The sequence below is a fragment of the Anolis carolinensis genome, chromosome 1 (assembly GCF_035594765.1).
Source record: "Anolis carolinensis isolate JA03-04 chromosome 1, rAnoCar3.1.pri, whole genome shotgun sequence".
Taxonomy (NCBI): domain Eukaryota; kingdom Metazoa; phylum Chordata; class Lepidosauria; order Squamata; family Dactyloidae; genus Anolis; species Anolis carolinensis.
The window spans coordinates 21,514,405-21,529,429 of record NC_085841.1 but is presented as its reverse complement, the minus strand read 5'-3'; the positions used below and the strand labels follow the sequence as shown (position 1 = coordinate 21,529,429).

General features: G+C 36.5%; 1 protein-coding gene across 3 annotated transcripts in view; it reads right to left on the bottom strand.

The window, feature by feature from the left end:
• Positions 1-15,025, bottom strand: part of rrp36 (ribosomal RNA processing 36) — a 41,917-nt gene that overhangs the window by 17,481 nt on the left and 9,411 nt on the right. The window lies entirely within an intron of this gene.

Genomic DNA, 15,025 nt, shown 5'->3' with positions numbered 1-15,025 from the left:
CTGATCTCATTAGGGAGGGCGTTCCATAGACCGGGGGGGGGGGGAGGGGGGGAGGGGACCACTGAAAAGGCCCTGTCTTCTGCCAACCTAGCAGTTCAAAAACATGCAAATGTAAGTAGGTCAATAGGTACCACTTTTGCGGGAAGTAACAACACTCTATGAAGTCATGCTGGCCACATGACCTAGGAGATGTCTACGGTCAATGTCGGCTCTTCGGCTTAGAAATGGAGATGAGCACCAACCCCAGAGTTGGACACCACTAGACTTAATGTTCTGTTGATACCAGTTTTTTCTCTTTCAATATGTCAAATGTACTGTCACACATCTAAATCCTTCCTGATGATAAAAATCTGGATTTATTATCCTTTTATCTAGAAAGGCCAACAAAGGATAGCGTCTTGATGTAAGCAAAGGCAAAATGTAGCTTTCCAACTTGGACATAAACATAAACAAAGATTTGTCATATTTGATCAAATCACTGGGCCATCAAGTTAGCTATCCTGCCCTTGGCAAGGACCAGTACCTTCTGCTGCAAAATATTAGGACTGGGGAGCATCAAAGAGATGAAAAGAAAAACATTTCACAGCATGGGCCAACTGTATTCAAATTCCTTTTGGGCACTTTAACTTGTGTGCAGAATTAGAAAAAAAAACCCTAATATGATTGAACAAATGCAATCTAAGTGCCATTTCTGAACAAAATCAATTAAATCCATCCTTTCAGATGTCTAGTTATAGCAAATTCTACAGGTCAACTACATGCTTGATTAAACACCATTTCCTTGCCCTTGTATTAAATAATCAACCAGCCTCACTGGGATACTCCCTCCATTTCTGCTCCCTTCCACCAGTCAAATCATTCATTTCGTGTTCTTACAAATGTCGAATTACTGAGAATACTGCGGAAACCAATAACAAAATAAAAGAGCATGCTGCTTAAAAGGCAATTGCTTTATCAAGGTTGTTACAGATGCATAAAGGCCTACAAATTGGTTTGAGTCCTTTCAGATCTAGACAGCTGGAGGCAAAAATTGGGTTCTATAACCACAAAAAGGAATAAGAATTACAAACCGTACTAACTACATGGCTGTGGGGCAGAAAAGGGACAATTAAAGAATAAGGGGAAAAGGTATTCAGGATGCACCCCATGTTGTTTTACTACAAAGCTCTGCTTCTATGAGAGCTGTGGAATACAAGGAAAAAACAGGGAATTTAATGTAAACAAGCCATGGAATATTAAAAATAGCCATCCTGCAGTTTATAAGTTTTATATATACAGTATGTATATAGAATAATGAGAATTCTCCCTCCATATTTTACTTTTGACTTTGGTGATTTTATTATTCACAGATTTGATTCCAAATGTTCTTTTTAGGAATCTCTAGATCTTCCAGTGTGACTGTATGGTCAACTTTTTCTAACCATGCTGGAGAACCTAGAGATTTCTGGAGAGAACATCTTTCTAGGAATTTCTAGGCCCTCCAATGCAATTCTCTGTTCAGCTTTCAGTGGAAGTTGACCACAGACTCATGTTGGAAGACCTAGAAATCCCTTGAAAAGTATTCTCTCAAGTAAAAAAATATAACATTTTCTCTATTTGTGTTTTTTTCACAGGGGTCCTGTGCCACTAACCCCAACAAATGTGGAGGGCTGACTGAACAACAAATTTTATATGATTCGGTCCTCTAAATAGATTAAGGCACTATAGGGAGTCTCACCAACATCTTTTTATATTCATCATAAACGTGTCGACTAAGCTGAGAAACAGTCCTGATGTCATCCAGTAAGCTTTGGGATTCAGTGAAGACTTGAACTCAAGTCTCGATACCACCCTAGCCTAGCAGCTAAACTACAGGTTGGCTACAGTACATAATGTGGGGTCTGAACCAGTTGAGTGTGGTTTTAACCCTTTCTTAGCCCAGAAGCAACTTTGGATTCCAGGCCAATTACTCCCTTTAACCTTAAGATAATTTTAAGAGATAATGATGAGAGATAACTTCAGACACCGCGCCTAGCTCCTTGCACAGAAGGTGCGAGAGAAATTAATATTAAAGGAAATTAAAGCAAGGGTATGCTTTTAAGAAATGTTATGTGCTTTGTTAAGCTATGCTCTAATAAAGGAGGTTTACATAGTTATTTGGCAATACTACTACCAATACTTGGTCACTACATAGAGGTTTCAGCTTTGTTTAGAAAAAGGAACAAGGCACTTTCAGTGCAGTTTATAATACCATCCTCAGATGTTTAGATAAACTAGGCAGTCTTGATCAAATGTTGAGGAAGGTGCCCTGTTGCACCCATTTTCTTCATCATTTTCATCTTTTGATCTAAAAATGTTTGAAATTGTGAACAAAGCATATAGCCTGTGTGTGTGATTTTGAAGTAGCTTCCTTTAATGTTTGAAGGAGCCTTGATGTGGTAGCCACTCCTTAGCTCTTCCCTTAAAAATTGGGAAATTGACTAACTTGATTAATTATGACACATTTCTGAAAAAATACTTTTTTTTCAGTGTCAGTGTATATGGCAGCTCACTCAAAATATTTAAGGAGTGACCGACATTACCACAGGATTACTGCAGTCATGTGAACCCAGTCTTAAAATTACTGTAATGTAATCTTGAATTTGCAACCCAGCATCAGAAATCTGCAGCTTTTTCAACCTTGATTCCTCATGATTCCTATCACACGCTTGCTAGTTGGGGAAGATAAAAGACTGTCACGGAATAAAAGCAAAGAACCAAGACTAGAACAGTCTATGCCAGTTCCAATAAGAGGGAGGCCAACATGACTAGTCAAAATTCATTTGAAAGGGGCAACTTTATGACTAATCATAGACTTAAATTTGGGCCTTACTGTTTTACGTTAAACCTTTTCGTACTTTTACCACCCTTCGAACACTACCAAAAATGTACAGCTGAGGTGACTTGAGGCAGCTGATTGGGCACTGGTGCTACCATGATGGAGATGTTTGGAGATGTGGACTGAGTCATCATTCTATTGATACTCTTAATTATTTGCACATACCTTTAACTTTCTAAGGAAATTAGCTTGCCAATACTATTCTGGCAACAAAACTTGTATACTAGCATCTATAGAATATATTGCCTTAGAATATCGTGGAATCTTCTTCCAAGGAGGTCTTTAAGCAGAGGCTGGATGGCTATTTGTCTGGAATGCTTTGATTGTGTATTTGTGCCTGGTTGTCAGGAATATGAATCCTGCACTTTTCATCATTACTTTTTATGTTAAGATGCTTTATTGGCTATGTATAAGCATATACGGGATTATGGGTCTTATCATGCTCTTAACCATGACTGTGTTTGCTTGTGTATTGGGGTTGGTGTAGAAATGCCACTTTCTCTCATTAACGTGGAATTGTTTATTTTGGCCTGGTAGATTTATGACTAGCTCTGAGAAAGTGTATTAACAGCCAGAAGCTGCAAGGTTGTTCTCCTGAGATAGTTAGTAGAAAGAGGGGAGGAGGGATAATTCCTAAGATCTTTAGATTAATTGACAAATGGGGGAAAGGCCTACATGAAGGGGAAATATTCAGGCTAACTGAGAAAAGGACAGGATGCCTATGTAAATTAAATTGCTTTATCTATAAATGTACTGTATGGCTGTTCACCCTTCAACTCTAACAATAATCTCTTACTATGATGAACTCTTTTTAAAAAGTTTCTAGACTTTTGAAAGGCTTTATTTTTTAAACTAAAGGTTATCTATACATGAGAAGGGCAGGACTGGATGGCCCGTTTCATCTCTTCCAATTCTAGGATTCTACTTCTTATAAAGTTAAATACAAACCACCAGCAATATTATAGTTGGTGATACCACAGCACCTCTTGCTATCATGTTTGACCATTTTATCCTCACCGAGCCTTATTTCAAATAATTGTGGAGACAGTGTATTCTCAAATCAAAACCAGTGACATGGATGTGCTAATACATGTTATTATACATTTATGATTGGCAGTATCCTCATGACTATCTTAGGGCCCTTCCAGACAGCCCCTATATCCCAGGATCTGATCCCAGGTTTTCTGCTTAAAACTGGATTATATGAGTCCGCACTGCCAGATGATCTGGGATAAACAGAAAACCTGGGATCAGATCCTGGGATATAGGCCCTGTCTGGAAGGGCCTATAGAGCCATACTTCAAAACAAAAGAGCCACTGATAAGATCTTCATTTTCTTGGCTCCACAGAAGAAAGTGCTTAAGAACTTTCACAAGTTCCTCAGCAACAGCTCCTATCAATCTGAGCATGCTCTAATCCAGTGGTTCTCAACCTGGTGGTCCCCAGATGTTTTTGGCCTACAACTCCCAGAAATCCCAGCCAGTTTACCAGCTATTAGGATTTCTGGGAGTTGAAGGCCAAAGACATCTGGGGACCCACAGGTTGAGAACCACTGCTCTAATCCATTCAGCATGTTCAGTATCTAGGCACCACAATTTAACTGCATAATAATAATAACCATATTAAGACCACCTTATCTGAAAAAACACCCAACATGCTTCCGGATACTATCCAGAATATATCATACAAGCCACTGTTCTTAGCTAACAAATTCAACTCCTCTGTTCTGGTACCTTGGACAGCGCTTGACAGCATAGAATTTTACATAGAGCATTCTTAGGACTACAAGTGATATGAAAAAAGTGTTTTAAAATGTCAAACTGGGAACCTGAAATTGCCTAATAATTGACAGGCCCAACAGCCATAATTACTTGATTTTATGTGCTATTTGAAAGATAAGCAATAACTCTCAAACAATAATATTTCTCTCTTACAGGCTGCATTCTTTGCCTTACTGTCAGACAGCTCCCATACTAAAATGACTCCACACAGACCATGACAGACATACAAACGTAGACATTCTCCCCATAACTACTCCAAATACCACCCTCTTCCCAAAGTAATACTATTTCAGGATTTCATGACATTAGACATACTGCCAGGAGTTTTTTTACTTGTTTTTTCTCCAGTAGAATGTGTACATGAGGAAAGACAGTGAGCAGATAAGAATTGATATTAAAATGGCAGTTTAGAAACAAGTAGGAAAACATTTCAATTAGGAAAATTCTGATGAGAACTTGGAACACGAACAAATTTATTTATTTATTTACAGTATTTATATACAAAAGAAAATGTTATACAAAACACCACAATGGACTTTGTTTCAGGAAGCCTTTAAGCAAAGTGAAAATCCCAAGGGTAACAGAAGATGGTTAATCTATGCGAGTTTACTCAAGACAAAAGACAATCTCCAACTAAAAACAAGGACAGAAATAAACTGAAAAGGCTACAACCTGTACTCTTTTTAATTTACACATAAAACTATAGAAAAAGAATTAAAACTAAAATACCCTTAAATCCAGAGGTATTCTTACTAGGCATAACAGATAGATCACTTTTGAAGACATATGACAGACTTTTCATTCTGATGACAACTGCAGCAAGAATTGTGTATGTGCGGACATAGAAACTAGAGGAAACACTAAAAATGGAAGAATAAATAGTAAAAAAGTAACTCAAATAGCAGAAATTGACATTTTGACAGGATATCTTCAGACGAAAGACCCTTCAATATTCAAGAAAGATTGGGAACCCTTCAAAAATTCCTGGAACGAGAGAGGATTCCAAAATAGGGATTTCATGTTTAAAATATTAATCTATCATATTGTATTATATACAATCAACTAGATAACATGGAAACATCAAAATTCTTAAGTATATGAAAGAAGAATATGTAAAAAAAAATTGGCAATATATTTCAATTAAAAAGATGATTTTTAAAAGTCTATTTGGAGGCCTGGGTTGGGTTCGGATTAATCACATAAAATAATAATAATTTTGTGTGACTGGCTCGGACTTTTAGTTAGATATAGTGATGGTAATAATGATTATTATGATTATAATTATTATCATTATAAAAGCACAGGTAAATTCTCTGGTGAGATATAAAGGTTGAAGCAGGTATCCACCAGCATAAAAACTAACATTTCAAGCATGCATATATTTTACTCTCAAATTTGTAATTCTCTTTCTCTTCCTTCTTAAATGGAAATTATGCAGAGATTCTAACCCAGATCTATAACAGCATAACTATGCCTCAGGTTTTGCAAAATAACCATCTCTGCTTTCAATCATTGCAGTACTCACCATAGTTAATATTGTCTAGTGTTTTTTTTTAATGTGAGCAGTGAAGACAATATATATTTTGCCAGGTTTTCAGTGAGTTTAATTTGTCTGTTAATTGTGTTTCTATGGTTGTTTTTCTTTCTTGTATTTTGAGTTATTGTTATAAATAACCTTGAGGGCACTTATGGAGGAGGTATCCAAAAGCAGTATGTAAATGTCTTTATAAATAAAAACTTAAATTCAAAAAGAAAAAAGTATAAAAACATTTCAATCTCCTGAGTAAAACTGATACTAGTCTCCAAAACAATTGTATTTCCAAAAAAATTTCAGAGGGAATAATTTAATCAGGAATTGATTCTGTTCAACTTGGGTTTAAATAAGGAATTTTATTATAATATTAAACTAGCATTGCTAGATGAGATTCTCATCGGTAATGGCTGGGTATGTAAGATCTTGTCTTAGCAATATTGAAACAGTTCTACCAAAACACTATGCCCTTTCTTGGTTTTTTGCTCCCCTCTGTTTACAATTCAGACAGCTCCTTTTCTCTGTTTGCATGTCCACATGCTAAGAGTGTATTTCATGAACTGTGGCACTAGTTTGTAAATGCTTAGGCTACTAGAAATTTATTTCTCCTTAAAAATCTCGCAAGACCCTTGCCAACAACAGACACAAGAGAAATTCACTTGTGGCTACAGAATCAAGTGGCAAGAGCCCACCTGCTCTCCTGGACTAGATATTGTCTATTCTCAGATTTGATTTGGCAGGAATACGAACTTCTAGGACAGGAGTTCTCTAATAATGCAGAGGCCAAGGCAATAAAAACCATCACTTACATCAATACTATGAAGATTCCTTCTGTAAAGAAGTCAATAACCACCAGAGGGAAAGTATGTATAGCAGATATGTCTTGCCCTGCTTGCCTGGACATCATCTGACCTTTTCCTGCGGACTGGGAACAGGGATCCCTTGTTGGAAATCAGGTGCAACAAGACATTGCTCTCCAAAGAGCAAGGATATAGATAGACAAGAAGGCATATATTGAGTGGATCTGCTGTATATTTCTGAAGGTGAAAAGATCTGGATGTGACAATCTATTTTTAGTACCTTCTGGGTATGTGAAAAATTGTACTGAAACATATTCAAAAGCCATTTTATAAATCTAAATATTGAGAATTTTTCATGTTTAAAAGAGATACATAAATATTTGAAAAGAAAGATAAATTAACCTGTAGAATATCTTATGTAGGATATAACGGGTCCTCTGTATCCATAGATTCTTTATCCACTGATTTAAGCATCCATGGCTTTAAAAAACACACACTCTAGAAAAACCCAAAAAGGCAAATCTTAATTTTATGTAAAGGCACCATTTTATGACAGTATTGTATGTAATGGGATGGAGCATTCACAGATATTGGTATCCACAGGGAGTCCTGGAACCAAACTCAGCAGATACCAAGGGTGCACTGTATTTTCATGATTCCTGCTTGTTTGATGCCCCATGATTGTTTTGATTTGTGATTGTATTTTGCTAGACAACAGGAAATTTCTTTCCTCATTCCTCTCTAATTTTGCTTCCTTTTCCCCTCCTACTGCCAAATTAGTGCCTTCTTCCATGGCAGCTCCTACGGTTGAATGTAATTCTTCAATTGATGCCATTTTTCCGCAATCTAGTGCACTCCAGATGTGCTAGAATGAAACATCTATCACTTCCAGTCAGCCTTGGAAAGATGGGAGCTTTAATCCAATGTAGCTGAAGACCACCATGTTTATCAGAGGCTGCTCTGCACTTTTCAATCCACTGCCCATTTCTTCTTTTCAGTGCCTCCTCCAGATCTAAGGTCTTCCCTAAACTCATTTAACCCAAGCTGAAAGAATGCTGATAGTAACCACCACAGTTAAACAGAAATTTTGGGTTCAGTGTGAAAAAATAGAGGGCCCTGTAGCTACTTGGTATTTGGATAATTGCACCCTCACCTATAAAAATTTCAATCAGAAATCTGCAAGTCAAATGAATTTGTAATTAGCCTTCAGATATAGTGGGAAACATACAATTTTGCTTCCTCCCTCCCCCCCCCCCCCAAAGAATGTTTTCTGGACAAACATTTGGAAAATTCATTTTGTTGGACTGCAACTTCCAGAATGCTCTTGTCATTATAGCCTGGTAACAGGCTCCGGGAGATGTCGTCTAGCAATGTATATTTTCCCAGCTCTCTTCCAGACCAAAGAAACTGTGAGGAATGCTCATAGGACTGGAATAAATGAAGGCAGTAGATAACAATACAACAAATGAGAAATAATGCTGACAGATTCAGAACTGGGTACAAAGAGAAGAAGCAGATAAAGTGCTCTAAAGTTAATAGATACTAAATTATCTGGGACATTTCTGGGAAAAGATTAGAGATCTACTGCAGTCCAGTCAATAAAAACTGTCTCTGCTGTGTTCAACAGTAATCACAAAAAGACAAGAAAGTATACGGATGCAGGAGAAAGAGTGAAAAATAAATTTAAAAACCTATGCCATTAAATAAATAAATTGTACATTTCTCAGGCTGATCTTTGATTCATCTTTCCCTGTTAAAACTAATTAAAGAGAAAGAAGACAAACGATGACAGATGAATAGGAAGAGATTAGAGTTGTTCAGTTTAGAGGAACCAAAGATTTCACAAAATAAATGGGTAGAAAAAGGGAACCAATCAAGCATTGTGAGTTAGCACCATTATATTAAGAGATGCTGAAGAAAACAACAAGCAAAAAAGAAAGAAATAAATAGTACAAAAAAATTAGGTTACGCATGTGAAACCATGAAATACTGTCCAGAAAATATTCATTCTACAGTCTGCCCTCCACTATTGCTGGGATTAGGGGCTCAGAAAAACTGCAAATATAAAAATTGCTATTTTTTAAACTGAGAGAATACGTCTCGATAAATTTCTAGGTCCTCCAATGCAATCTATGCTCAATACCTGCTGGAAGCTGACCACAGAATTGCAAAAGAGAACCTATCAATTTTTGAGATGTGTTCTCTATAGGAATGTTTAGGTCCCTGATCACAGAAGGAAATAAAGAGATTTCTAGAGAAAACATTTTAATTAAATCCATGAATAATCAAATCCACAAATCTGGAAAGCAGACTATAAATGGCATAGAGACTCACTGCAAAATCTGTCTTTCCATTGTGTCCCTAAAGTTTATGGGCTGGATTCAGAGAAATACTGATTAAAGCTCTGTGGCGGGAAAAAGGAGGGTTATAACTAAAATACAGATTGTTTTAAAATGGCATTTCTTGTCCTTTCTCCTGAGCCCCCACCCCAAAATGAATCTCATGGCTACCTGCTGAATGGGGAAGTCGATTAAAATTCACATCTAATTCATATTTCTTTTTTTAAAATCTATATTGGAAAACTCCTCCTGAACCAGGGATGCAACCTGTTTTGATTTCAACCTGAAGGCACTCATTCACTGATAAGGTCAGAAAAGATCTTTGAAAAGCAAGAACACAGCTATGTTATGTTTTCCCTTAAATGTTTCCAACAGAAACACAGTCTTGAAAGGCATTATTTCCAGTGCAAGTATTTTATTTTTTCTCAGACATCTATGACTCAGAAAGGCTGTGTGCATTCTTTTGATTGCAAAGAATTCAGGTATAGAAAGACCCTTAGGCTTGAAAGGAAACGGCACTGGTCTAAATTAAGTACAACTTAGTCTAATAATTTCAAATGCGGTGTCTTATGTAAATTATTAGGTTGCAGTGAATAGTGACATACTTGCTATTTCTTATATTCTGTATCAAAAGCATGAAAACTACTTCATCTTCAAACTCTTCTCTTTTCCTTTATTTTTCTCCAGTAGAGGCTTTCCCACAAACAATTTGATGTACATTTTTCTTTCCTTATCCCTCCTGCTTAAGCCTTCTTTTTCTTCTCTCCTCCTACAGTTGGCTTTTTACTTTGCTCTCCTGCTTCATGCATTTTATCTATTTAGTCACCCCAAATCACCTATATCCTCAAAGCTATTACATCTCTCCGCAACTCAGTCTTTCAGGATTACTATCATAGAAATTATTCTCATACATCTGCTTCCTTAAAGGTCAGTTTCTTTCTGCTTATACTTCTCATACTATTAAATATAACAGACAGACTCTGAGACATGACTGGGGCATGTGCCGCTGTCCCAGGATTGTAAGACTGTAATGAACAGCAAATTGTAAGGAAGTTGCAGTTCAACAACATCTGGAGAGCCATACAATTCTATCAGGGTTAAACAAAAAAGCCAAGTGATCTACAGCTATTCCAAATGTTTTGAGAGATAAGGCTGGGTAACAAACAAGTTGCTCTTTCTATTTAACACTACGAACATATCCCAACATTTCCATGTAATTACAAGTCAACTGAACACAATGTAAACCATCTCTTGCTTATTGAATGACAAAATTGGTGGAATCTTTTCTCTAAAGCACTCAATTCTGAGATTCTCATACTGAAATTTTGTTTGAAGTGCAGTATATATTGCATTTCATTATCCCCTCCACATAGCTGAATAAAATCCCACATTTTCTGCTCTGAACTGGAATATATGGCAGTGTGGACTCAAATAACCAGTTCAAAGCAGATATTGTGGGATTTTTTGCCTTGATATTCTGGGTTATATGGCTGTGTGGAAGGGCCCTAAGGAAGGTTTGGATCCAGGAGCTGAAGAGATGCCTGTTTTTTTGGAGAATGGAACCGGCAAAAACACAGCTATCAAGCCAAGTTCCATTCAAACAGAATAGACCAATGCAATATAATTTAGATTATCTATATGCACAACTAGGCCATTTCTGGTTCTGTGTACCAAGATCTAATACCATAAGTAGTTTAGTCAAAAAAAGAAAGGCATTAGCATCCAGCATATTAACGTGATATTATAAACACATTTTATTAGGAAATATGTGCTTATTGAATTCAACAGGATTTCTGAGGGAGTAAATTCATAATTAGTAAGAACCCAAGGAAGGCATTTCATTGCTTTAATTACATTAACTTACAGTTTACCTTATTAAAGAGCAGGAAGATAGACTAATTTTCTGTAATTCATAAACATTTTCTAATGAGTACCTACTATTCTCCAGAAAACAAGTGTAACGCAAATGGGAAACCCGATTAAAAATTGATCATTAAAATTAGGCCTTTCAGCTTGTTAGCTAAAAGAGTTTTAATTTAAAAACTATTTACATGAATTCTTACTTCCCAAAATTGGCAAAGGACTGAACATGAACAGTAGATACCGAATGCCATCTTCAAATTTCAGAAGAGAGTACTGTATCAATTCTGTTTCATTCACATTTGCACGGTTTCTTCCATGGAGGCTAGAGAGGGTCAGAAACTACATTCAATTCGGATTCAGCTCAAACTATGGTTAAGGACCTTTACAAAGCTGGTCTCCATTGGCAGCTCTGCCTGCTTCTACTCAACTGAAGTCTCTCTGCAAATTACTGAGCTGAATTCATTCACTATAACTCATTTTTAGTTGTATTATTAAGCTTCATCCCATGCCTTCTCTTCTCTTCTCCTATTTGCCCAATGTAGGCTGAAATCTCTCTGTAGCACCAGGCATGTATTAAAACACTACATAACCACCATAAAATAAAATTGCTATTAAAACCACCAAACTCTCTTTATTGCTCTCATGATAACCAAGGCCTTTCATCTGTTTTTTTTTTGTTCTTAGACCTTTTATTAAATCTGCAAGCTACTGATATTCAAAACCCTACTGCATATGTCTTATATTCAATGTTTTTATTACTCTTCACATAACTACCCAAACCAATGCACTCAAACGACACAAAGGAGATTTAACCTGAACTGTAAGATTTCTTGTTGGTAGTAAGAACTATTCAAAAATGGATGGAACTGCCTTGGAGAGTAATGAGTTCCCTTTAATTTGAGATTTTTAAACAGAGGATAGATGGCTATTTGTTTGGTTGTGGAACAGATGACCACTGATGTTCTCTTCTAAATCCTAAATTCTTTTTCTGATCCCATTAACAATCAGTTATAATGTAAGCTGCTATCTAGATCACTAAGATGCTGCAAGAGCAAACTTTTTTCTGCTGCTCCTGAGATTAGAACCCTAACCTCTAGATTTAAATGACAAGAAATGAGATGTCACCTAAATATTATAAATAACTTAACAATAACAAAATCAATAACAACAACAACAACTTTATTTATATCTCACCCCATCTCCCCAAAGGGACTTAGGGCGGTTTATAAGGCAACAATAGTGCAACACAGACCATATAAAATATAACCTGCTTGAAAGGAAGGAAGTGGACTCACTTTCTTTGGAGACCTTTAAAGAGAGTTTGGAGAGCTATTATTCAGGAATGCTTTAGCTATGTATTCTTTGATAGCAGGCAATTGGATTAGATAGCCCTTCCAGACTTTTCAAACTCTTTAAGATTGTATGATTCATTATATGCAAACAGTGAACAAAGTTGCAAACCTGGGAAGCCAATTCAAGTTTCACGAACCCTCAAACTCAATCATAATGTAAGGGAAAGTGCTCATACAAACTGACCAACAGTCAAAGATGCACAATAGGACCTTCTTCCTTCCATCAACAGGCAAATGCTTTATTGTGACAGGCATTTCAAAATGGAAAAAAGGGCGTATGCTTCAAAGCCCTTTCTTTCCATTCTGAAAAGCCTGCCATAATAAAGCATTGTCTGTTGATGGAATCATTTATTAAACTACTTTATTACATTTTAAATTTATACTTTAAAGTGTTTTTAGTTTGATTAGTTTTAACTTTGCCTTTTTGTAGGTTTTAACTATATTGTCCTTATTTTAATTTGTAAGCTGTTTTAAGTGATCATTTTAGGGGGAAAGAAGGGTGTAAACAAAGGAGATGATGATAATCTCTATCTCTACTACAATTACTTTTTAGACCATCAGACTGTTCACTGTTTTGCTCCTCAATCAATCTTTGCTCTCCAAAGGTCTTCTGTTCCCACGATTCTACCATTTCTCACTGGTCCTGTCTCCCATAATTCTTCCTTCTTTCAAATTCCCTCACAAAACCCATATTGTCTATGATTCCTTCAGTCCTTAGTTCTGGGAAAATGAAATAGTTAAGTTCAAATGCTGTCTTGGGTATGTTTTCTGCTCTCCAATAAAGCTAAGCTTAAGGACATGTCCTCTTCCTTTTTGACCGCTCTTTTATCTTCTTCCCACTATTCTCTAGTCCATTCAACACTTGACATGACAAAATTTAGGCTGTGAACTTACCCTTCTTCTTTTTGCTATCATGCACATTGGTGGTAATATATTATTTCTAAATTCGTGCTAACCACTGCATTAGAATGAACAAGCAGCAATCTCTCTAATATACTCCCCGTGAAGACCATATATGCATTCAGCAGGTTGAAAGGCCATGAAGGAGATTATAAAAGCATCACCAGCTTAGCGCTAGGTTCCTCCACACAATTTCCCCCTGTACATATTTGCTCCTGACCTGCATTTAAAATTAATTTGTTCTTAATGCTTTATTCCCTGCAAAAGAATCACTGTATGTGACCATGTTTTGTCATCATATAATCTTTTATTATTATTTGTATGCCAGCTGATTATGTCTTCACTGCCTTCTATTCATATATTTGAATTTCATTAGTGCTCTTTGCTCCCTCTCTTCCAGATTCATTTATTATGCTAAATGAGACCTAATCCACCTCCCTGCTGAACTCATTAGACACCTTCCCAATTAACCATATTGCTATTTATAATTGTGCTTTGTTTGTGGTACATCAGCCATTTTTAATTCATGTAAAAGCATTACTCTCAGTTCTGCCAACTCTCTACATTTTTAATTAAGATTTCAGAGATAACTGAAATTTTTTCTTAGATATGTAGCTCTTAGATGCACATCAGCATAAAACAAACCCTGGAAATCATTTCGAAATGTTTCTGGTCTTCACAAAGCCTGTAAAATCATGGATGTGTGATCCCAGAAAAATGAAAAGGGAGGCTAAAATTGCGAACCATAAGAACAACCAAACATAATTTGAATACATCAAAGTTGCATATCTTTTCAACCTATCCCATCCAATTCTGATGGCTTGGGTTTCATGCCTGTGTAGTTTTGAGATATTTGATCATAGTCTAATTCTTACAAGCAAATCTTGGTTTTGTGCACTGAAGCAAGACTTCCAATGCCAACTTAAAAGGCTGCCTTAGGAAGTCCCACTCAAATACATTTACAAACATCATATCACATTGCTTACTGCATTTAGGAAACATATTTTTGAAACAGAAAAACATGTTTTGAGTGGCATCGTTTGTCCTTTATTAATGCTCCAGGCGGCTTCTTGCTGACAGCACCAGAATGCCCTAATGAGCTCATTCTGTAGAAGAGACAAAACTGTAGTTTTGGCTGAAGGCTGAATGAAGCATACATTTAGGACTCCAGTCAATTTCCAGCATATCTGAGAAAGGGGGAGGGGAGATCTGCACAATTACCAAGGGGCAAACTTGGCTTTTATGTAGTAAATAAGCTGATTTATTATAAAGTTCATCTGCCACTGCAACAGTCAGCATGGCTCTCTGTCTCTGTCTTTCACACACACACACACACACACACACACAGAGTTATTTGTATCTTACTATTCAATCTCCCTGGTCTCCCTGGTTTTTCTACACTTTGCACCATTGTCTGACTAGGGATACCAATAAGCACTACAGATTTCAGGCAAGAAACAGTAGCAAATTATTTCAGGTGGTTATTTCAATAACATTATAGAAAATACACTATCTCAGAATTTGGACTTAAAAATCAAGCTCATTTGGCTTCTTTAACCCACTGTTGGGCCAATATAAAGGTTATCCTAACTTTTTAAAAAA